Source organism: Neomonachus schauinslandi, chromosome 13 (genome assembly GCF_002201575.2).
Source record: "Neomonachus schauinslandi chromosome 13, ASM220157v2, whole genome shotgun sequence".
In the NCBI taxonomy this organism is placed as follows: Eukaryota; Metazoa; Chordata; class Mammalia; order Carnivora; family Phocidae; genus Neomonachus; species Neomonachus schauinslandi.
In genome coordinates, this window is record NC_058415.1 from 67797307 (window position 1) to 67806836 (window position 9530).

The 9530-nt window shown below is 37.3% G+C and overlaps 1 pseudogene; it reads right to left on the reverse strand.

The window, feature by feature from the left end:
• Positions 1-4737: 4737 nt before the first annotated feature.
• LOC123326612 lies at positions 4738-4888 on the reverse strand (annotated as a pseudogene).
• Positions 4889-9530: the final 4642 nt, after the last annotated feature.

A 9530-nucleotide genomic window follows, 5' to 3' on the forward strand; every position in this document is an offset into this window, starting at 1 on the left:
CATTTCAACTTAAGATAAATATGCCTCCAGTAAAATTTCACTCATTGTGGCTTTAAAACATGTCATGTCCAAGGTCAATTAATTGTACTTGCAACTTAAAGCCAATCAGGAGGACGAGCTAACATCAAGGGTTTTTTTTTTTTTTCAAAAGGAAAATTTATCCTCAGTTAGTGTTTTTTTCCCCCTATGTTGTCTCTAAAAAAAAGTGCATGCATTATTCAAAAATTAGAAAGAAAAGAAAGAATGGATTAGCAGTGGAACATGACAGTGTACCAAGACACTTAAAATAAGTTTTTCCTAAATGGAAATGTTTCAACTGAAGAAGCTTTCCATAGCACCTGGGACCTTGAAATTTAACCTGAGAGTCTGCTTTGAATAAAATGAGCCTCCTGAATGAGCAGACCTCAGACTAATGCACCTCACTCAACACATTTTTGAGAACCTTTTGGAAAGATATATAAGAAAACAAGGTATAGAGGCTGGCCTCAAGGAGGTTACAGCCCAAGGGGCTTTGATTTTAAGGTGGATAACTGTGCTTCCTTTTCTCAGCTTCCTCTGACCCTCAGTTTGATCATTTATAACATTGGAATGAAAACATCTCTTATCTTCCTCCCTGGGTACTTTGAGAATTGGGGGAGGGGGGGAGGAAAGAAGAGAAAGAGGAGGGGGTGTTGGGAAGAATTTTGAATAATTTTGAATTATTAAAAGGTTCTCTGTGGTCGTTGATAGTTGCATCCTACTTTTAAAACCGGACAAGGGAGTCTTTTTGTGAGGTAGCCAGTGTAGTACTTTTATGAGAAATGCCCCTTGTATTATTCCTTTTCTGTGGTTGCCTAGAAACAATAATAATCTGATTTTCCTGGCCCTCACTCTTTTGTCTTCTCCTCTGCCTTTTGGGGGCCTGATTCAAAACTGCCGTAGCTGAAGATGTGTCTGTGGTCTGTGTGGCACTTTGGGTATGAGCACCCTCTATGTGCCGACTTTGAGCTAGGCATTTTCATATTCATCATCTCATTTAATCCTCTCACAAACCCTATGAAGTAATACTGCTCTCATTTTATGTAAAAGGAAACAGAGAAGTTAAGGAATTGTTCCAAGATCAAGATCATAAGCTAATATAGAGTGGGGTTGGATTTCAAATTGTCTGCTTTGGTTTTGATTTTCTTCAAGTAGACATGAAAGCATGTTCCGGTCCTGGGTTCTTCCTGTGAATCTCTGAGCCTCTCACCTGTTCTTATTCCTTGACCTATTTAATAATGTATGTCTGTTGCCCAATCTCAAACCAGGCTCTGGGATACTTGTGGGGTGTGACTAAAGGGTCAGGTGACTTGAGTTCAAGTCTTAACTCTAGCACTTACTAAGCTGAGCCCTCCTTTTCTCATTTTCAAAATGGTGGTAATCACATGGATCTCTTTTGAGGATTTATTAAGAGAATGTATGTTAGAATGCAGTCAGAGCACCTGCCCTATGTTAGTAGGTACCCAGAAATCTCCATTTGAATCTGAATTTTGATTCCAGTCTCTTTTGATATTGGTCCAGAACTAGTTGTGTCCTGTGAACTGAAGGTTGTTTTGTGACATGTTTGGTGTCATGGACTCCTAGCTTCCCCAGGGCTTCATATGTAGACAAGTCTGCTAGAAGATGGTGTAGCTTCAAATAAAATGCTTCACTGAAAAATACCTTAGAGTTCATCTAGTTCAGTGGTTTTCCCAATTGTTTTTATTACTGGATTCCTATTTTTAAAACAAATCTGAAAAAGAATCAAATTATGCAAAACTGACAAAAGGAGTTTCTCTTCATAAGGGATTTAAAAATCTTTTTTCCTTTCTCTATCTTTCTTGGAGATTATATAATAATGACTGTTTGCCTAGGCCACAGAAGAGAAAAAAGCGGAATATCTGAAAAAGATGTTTGTAATTCATCTTTAAGAAAAAACAGTTACTCAGTATGTATCAAGAACCTGAAAAATTTTCATGGCTTTTGACGTAGTAACTTCTCTTCTGGAAATTTATATAAAGACACTAATTTTAAATACAAAAAGTGATTTATGCACCAATGTTTATCACCATGTTATTTATATTAGAATAAAAACTGTAAACCACCTGTATAGTAAACATTAGGTAGAATGGTTGAGTAATAATAGCCCTTTAGCTCAGTGGAATATTATATAGCAATTAAAATTGATTTTATATATGAAATATGGATAAAATTAACAAATATGTTCAAGATCTATATACTGAGGGGAACCTGGGTGGCTCAGTCAGTTAGGTGGGAGACTCTTGGTTTGGGCTCAGGTCATGATCTCATGGGTCATGGGATCGTCAGGCTCCGTGCTCAGTGGGAAGTCTGCTTAAAGATTCTCTCCCTGTGCCCCTACCCAGCTCATGATTGCACGTGCGCACGCTCTCTCTCTCTCAAATAAATCTTTAAAAAAAGAAAGATCTATATACTGAGACCTACAAAACATTGCTGAGATCAATTAAATAACAAAATCAAGGAGAGATCTAACATCTTGGTATCAGAAGATTCAATATTATTATTGTTACGTAAATTTCTCAAAGTTGGTCAGTAGAGTCAATGAAATCCCAATCAAAATCCTGGCAGACTTAAAAAAAAAAATAAATTAGTACTATGATTGATTTAAAATTTACATGGAAATGCAGAAAACAGAATAGCCAAAGCAATTTGAAAGAAGTTGGAGGGCTTACACTAGCTGATTTCAAGACTTCTTATAAAACTACAGCCATCAAGACAGTATGTTAACATAAGAATAGACATATAGTAGTGACACCACAATAGTAGCTGCAAAATTAAAGAACAGAAGAAACAGATTTTTATTCAGCAAAACTGGATTTTGAAAACATTTTTAAAAAACTATTACTGAGAAAAATGTCTCAGAGTCCTGTATAAACCAGATTCTTACGAATCATGATTACAAATGTGTCCTCTTGAGTCAGTTTGAGATCTTAATGGATTTTGGTCTTGTCTTTAGAAACCCAAATAGCTTAGGGACATCCAAAAGTTGAGAAACAAGATCCCTCTGTATTGCAAAGATAGGATCAAATAAGCAAGTTTGTTTCCCCAGGAAAGTCACATTTCACATTATATCCCATCTCAGGGTGATTTATTCAAATCCTCCCAATCCAAGGTCTCTTGCTTACTGCACATAGGAACAAACACTGTACAGTTTTACAGAAGAGCAAAATGAAAATGTTATTAAGGGAGATGTGTGTGTGTGTGTTTAATTTTAAGTAGTCCATTTAAAGTTTTAAAGTTTTTGGTATGTAAAAATCTCAGCAGCATAGCAAACTGTAATCTTTGGGCTATATAACTACCTAGGGTTAACATCAAGCATATTTTTTCAAAACGTCTTCTAATTCCAGGTTTGCAATTCAACTGAAAAAAAAAAAAAACCACCTAAGAACATTTATGACTTAAAAAGTTTTCTTTTCTTGAAATAAAAACTACTGCTGGAGACCTCTCCTCCCATATCTTATCAGCTCAACTACCTAGTGTGATTTGAATCGCCCAAACCTTACTTTAAAAAAAAAAAGAGAGAGAGAGAGAGAAAAGAAAAACCTTTGGTAAAGTAGGTTCCTTTGATCCTTTTCTGCTACTTATGAAAACTCACACTGTATGTTTAACACATTCCCAACAAGCCAGGATAATGAAGCACATGGGACACTGAGACTTAATTCCATGTATGTTTCTTTATTAAAAAACAAAAAAAATGCTCTGTGGGCTGAGGGAAGAATGGAGTAGACTAGGTAGGAGCGAACAGTAAGAAGCGGTTGTGATTGCCGAGCTGGGAGATATCATTAAAAAGCAAACTGGGGAGCTCCAGTTTTGGATCTGAGGAGATTATTGATTCAAATCCTTTAAGGCATTCTTCAAAGGACTTCTTAAAAAGTTGTATTGTCTGAGGAGTTTGGGGTGAGTGGGAGTGTGTGAGTGTGTGTGTGTGTGTGTGTGTGTTATACAAGGGGGAGATTAGTGGTTGGGAGGGCCATGCCTACATGAGGTACTGGGTGATGAGTTGTATGCATGGATTGTGATTATCTTTAGAGTTGGTCTGAGTAAATACAGGTAATTGCATAACAGGTTTTCTGGGTACTGACGTGCATTTTTGGTTCCTTGAATATTCAGCTTCTGTAGCTATAACCAAGGCCCTCCATGAGTTGGACTTTCTTCTCCTCCTTCAGCTCCTCAGAGTGCTGGAGCTTAGTGCCATCAGATCACACTGTCTGGGTTCAAACACAGGCTGACTTACCAGCCATGTGACGCTGGGTACCTTAGTGAACCATGCCAAGTCCCAGTTTCCTCATAAGTAAAATAAGAATCATAATATCTACATCATAGTGTTGCTGGATTAAATTAGATTGTTACACGTGTTAAACGTTCAGTATGGGTCAGCTCTACAACTCACAGACATTTTAATTTGGTCGATATTCTTTGAAAGCTTTCTGTGTGCTAGGTATACACCGTTCTTCCGATCTGAACATCAGGTGCTGTATTAGTTTGGTGGGGCTGCTGTAACAAAATGACACACAGACTGAGTGGCTTAAGCAACAGATATATTTACTTATTTTCTCACAGTTCTGGAGGCCGGCAGTCCAAGATCCAGGGCGCTGGCAGGGTTGATGATTTCTCCTGAGGGCTCTCTCTCTCTCTGACTTGCAGATGGCCCCCTTGTCACTGTGTCCTCACATGGCCCTTTCTCTGTGCCAAGTATCCAGGGCATCTCTTCGTCTTCTAAGGACACAGGGATCATTTCTAAGGACACCAGTCCTATTGAATTAGGTCCCTCCCCAATGGTCTCATTTTCAATTAGCAATAATCGTGCCTTGGATAAACCTCAATGACTACGATACTGCCACTGCGCAAAGCTCCCAATGGTCTTATTTTAATTCATTTCCTTCTTTAAAGATCTTATTTCAAAATATGCTTACATTCTGAGGTATTGGGGGTTGGGCTTTCCACGTATGAATTTAGGGAGACACATTTCAGCCCATTATAGGTACTAAGTCAGAACTCTGCTTTTTCAAACGAAGAATTATGAGGACCTAGAATACTTTCTTCTACTTTTCCACTTGGTGATCTCTCCCTTATATTCAGCCCTGCTTAAATAGTTTTTCCTCTACAGAGTTCCTGTTGAATTCACATACACAGCTAGACATAATTTCTTAGATATAATCTGTTGTAAAAGTTAGTATACCACAATCCACCCCATGTAATACATATATATGTGTACACACACAATATGTGTGTGTATGTATATACATATATGGAGAGAGAAAGAAATGGGTTTTTAATAGTCCATATACCCAGTTAGAATGGAAGCTCCATGGGGAAAATGGCTATTTTGATCACTACTGCATCTCCAGAGCCTAGAACAGTGGCTTGACACAGTAAGTGCTGTCTCTTATTCTTATTAGCTCAGAGGTCAGAAGCCCCCTCCTAAATGCTCAATAGCTTCTTAAGTAAGCAGGGAATATGTCAGCTTTATCTTCCTACTCTTTATAACTTAGTAAATTCACTGAACAAAATTATGAAGGTTTTCACAGGCTGACATTCAGGTCTTCGAAATTATTTGTGTGGACTATAATCAGAGAAGTGAACATGCTTGTTATGATCCAGAAGGAAGGATATATACATAGATCCTTTTGATTATGAAACCATGATCAATGAAAAGAAAGGTTTCTGAGTAAAAATATTGAGCAGCGTTTGGGAACCAATTGCTAACAGTGTATTTTTCTCTTTGAGAGTTTCTTTTCTGCACACAAACTTGGTTTGATGGTTTTGACTGACTTGACCATGCCTTGAGGCAAAGAAATATGATAACTACGTACCTAGGGGTGGATTAAGACCAAATAAAGGGCCATCACAGGGCTCTATCCAATTCTGGCTCTCCACAACTCCCTCTGGGTCAATCCTATAGCTTACACCTGTCCAAGGCAGCAGAAACCTAGACTGTCACATCTGTCAATGGCTGCCCAAATAATTAAAGCCATCTGTGCCCAGCGTCCCAACACGTCTCTGAATCAGTACGCAGCTCCATAATTTTGCCAACAAGAAATAGCTCCAGAACCATTATGGTTAAATAATTTTTTAAATGAAAGGAAAAGAAACTAAAAAGATAAATTCTCTTTGATCCCTCTTGACCACATCGACAAAAGGTCCCATTAAATACAGCAGCTGAGATGTTAGGAAAGTCTTCAAGATGGAGATTCTAAATCTCCAAATTGAGTTAGAGGTCAGTGCATGTATATGCCTGAATTGTTTTGTTCACAGGGAATCCAACCTACCTGCTCTCTTTGTGCATCTAGTGATGAATGTGTTGACTGATTGGAATGCAGCCAAATGCTATTTCATGTTGAGTCTTCTCCTCGGGGTATTATGAGGCCGCGCAGGGCAGTGTGAGACAGAACAATGCATGGTTAAGAGCTCAGGCTCTCGAGTCAAACACAACCAAGTGGGAGTCCAAGCCTTGTCACTCTCTTGACCTTGGGCAAATTACTTGGCCTCGCTACATCTGTTTCTTCATCTGTAAAATGGAAATGATAATAATACCTACTTCATTAGTTATAGTGAAGATTACATGAAAAAATGCATGTTATACACTTAGCAGACCCCTTGGCACATGGTTGGCATGCAATAAACGTTAGTTACTATGGTTTTTGTTACTGTGGTTGTGAAGACTCCCAGGTCACACAGCCCCCTGCTTTCAGTAGACTTACAAGGGATGACTGGAAACGGGCTCCCAATTCTATTTCACATTCAATAGAATTGCTGTATTATTCCATTGGACTTGCTAACTGATAAAGTCTCTGGGATGAGATGATAGAAGTAACTCGGAAGCACCTACCTTTGATTAATCAATTAGGAAACAAATATATAAGACACTTTCTATCTGCTAGCTGCATTAGGTACATTTTCTCTCCAACTATTGTTTATCCTCAGGGGAACCCTATGAGGTAGGTGTTTGTGAATGTCTCCCCTCTTCCGTAGGTTAGCTTGCTGGCTTTTCAGTGGCCACACACCTCTAATACCATCAAAGCAGTGACTATATTGTGTTAATATGTTTTTTTTTGCCCAGAACTCTTTGGTTGGTTAATCTCTCTTTACCCATTCTACAATAATCCAATTCAATCCCTTCGGTTTGAGTAGGACTGAGTCCATCATTCCTGGGGCTAAAAGGAGGTAATAAAGATTCAGGACTAGATACAGAGATTGCCGTGGTATGGCCAACTTATTTCTCAGAGATTCACATTGAGGGAAAGAGGGTCTCTTTTTTTCTTGAGATTGCAAGAAGTATATTCATGGAAACTTGAGAACTTGAAAGTTATATATATTTACCACTTGCCTAGAGCATACTTAAAAATAAAGACAACACAGGGGCGCCTGAGTGGCTCAATTGTTGGGCGTCTGCCTTCGGCTTGGGTCATGATCCCGGGGTCCTGGGATCGGGCCCCGCATCGGGCTCCCTGCTTGGCGGGAAGCCTGCTACTCCCTCTCCCACTCCTCCTGCTTGTGTTCCCTCTCCACTATCTCTCTCTGTCAAATAAATAAATAATAATAATAATAATAATCTTCAAAAAAGAAATAGACAACACAGAAAAGGAGAGAAAAAGAGAGATTGAGATTTAATAACATCTTTGAAACCCCTGGATGCAGATGTGCCTGAAACTAGTTATGTAAGGCAATAAATTCTCATTGTCTTGGGCTAGTTTAAGTTGAAATCCTAATACAGTTCTAGCTAACAGTTGGTTCTGTGGAATGCCATGCTGCTTTATAACACTGTGTAAGAATATTATGTTTGAACAAAGGATATTTCCTTTTTGTGCAAATGGCTTTTCTATACACTAGCCTTATTAGGGATCAGTAATATTCTTCTCCTAAATAGGTTAGTCTAACTCCTATATTTAAATGCACAAATGTCTTTAAAATGTTTACATATTTTTAGAACTTGTTTTTATTTATCTCTTCCCTAGATTTCAAATTCATTTCATAGTGAAGCAACTTCATAATTTGTGAAAAAAAAATAGCATGTAACACTTAAGGTAACTTTAATATGGTGAGAGAAGTATTATCTTTGGTATTCAAAGACATATGATTGACTATTGGCTCTGTGACTTTGTAGTTGCATGAGCTTGGGCAAATTGCCTAGCTTCTTGGAGTCTCAATTTCCTTATCTATCAATAGTAGGTATCTACCTACTTCACAGGGTTAACACAGAGTTAAATGAGATCATACTTGCAAAACTGGGCAAGAACAGTTTTTGCTAAACCAGTTTAGCTTGGTGTCTAGTGCCATTATCAGGGATTTTATGAGTATCATTGTAGAATGATACTCAAAAATAATGGTGATCATTTTCCTCTTTGGGAAATTCTTTTTAAGGTATAAGGGATGTTCAAAGAAGAAACAATAATCCATACTCTCTCCTTGCCTCCTCAAAATTAATCCCTGTGTACATTTTTGGGATATTTGCATCTTTTTAAAGTATTTTTATGTATTGATTTTTAAATTTATGCAAACAATAAATCAGTTGTAACTTCAAACTTTTAGACCATTATAGAAGGAACTATAGTCTCCTGAAATCTCCTGTCTCCATATTGATGTCCTCCCACCAAACAGTGCTAAGAGCATACTCTGATGAATTTGTCTAATGAAAGAGTTTCCAAAATTCTTTATAATTTTCATACATATCTATGTATTGGAAGAAATATAAAATACTGGTTTCTCATTTTTTTTTGTGATTCATGTTAATATGTGGAAATGTACTTGATTCCTTTGAACATTTTATAGTAATTCTTTGTGTTCATGGAATTGCTTTCATCTATTTATCTGTGGATAAGTATTAAAAAATTTTTTTCATATTACAAACAATATTACATTCTATCTTTTGTGTGTATGTGCAAGTCTTTATCCAGAACAGATATGTAGAAAGAAATTGCGGGGTAATCTAATCGATACCACCATCTTGCCCTTCAGATTGATGGTACTAATTTCAAGGTCGTGATCAGCTATGTTTAATTTTACTCTCCCCACCCCCAGCCCTGCCCTTGCTTGTGTACACTTGATATTATCAAACTTTTTAATCTTTGTCAAACTGGTAGCATAACGGTAATTTGTTGCTATTTTAATTTATATTTTCTGATTACTAATGAGGGAGATCCGTTTCTCATAGGGCAATTCTGATTTCATCTTCTGTAATTAGTTACCTATTTGCATCCCATAAACTATATCACTGGTTTTTAGACTTTTTTAATAGATATGTAAGAATTATTTGAAAGCTTTAGATGTTTGTCCTTGGTCTGTTTTGTATCTGAATATTTTACAGCTGTGACTATTTCCTCCCACATTGTCAGCTGTCTTTTACCTTTGTTCATTTTCAAATTTCATTCTTTTTCTATTTTTGCTGCACATAACTGATTTTAAGAAACTCTTCTCAACTCCAGCATCTTGTTATTGTCCTTCATTATCTTGGCATAAAATTAGAATTATTTTCCTAAATATGGGCCTTTAATTCT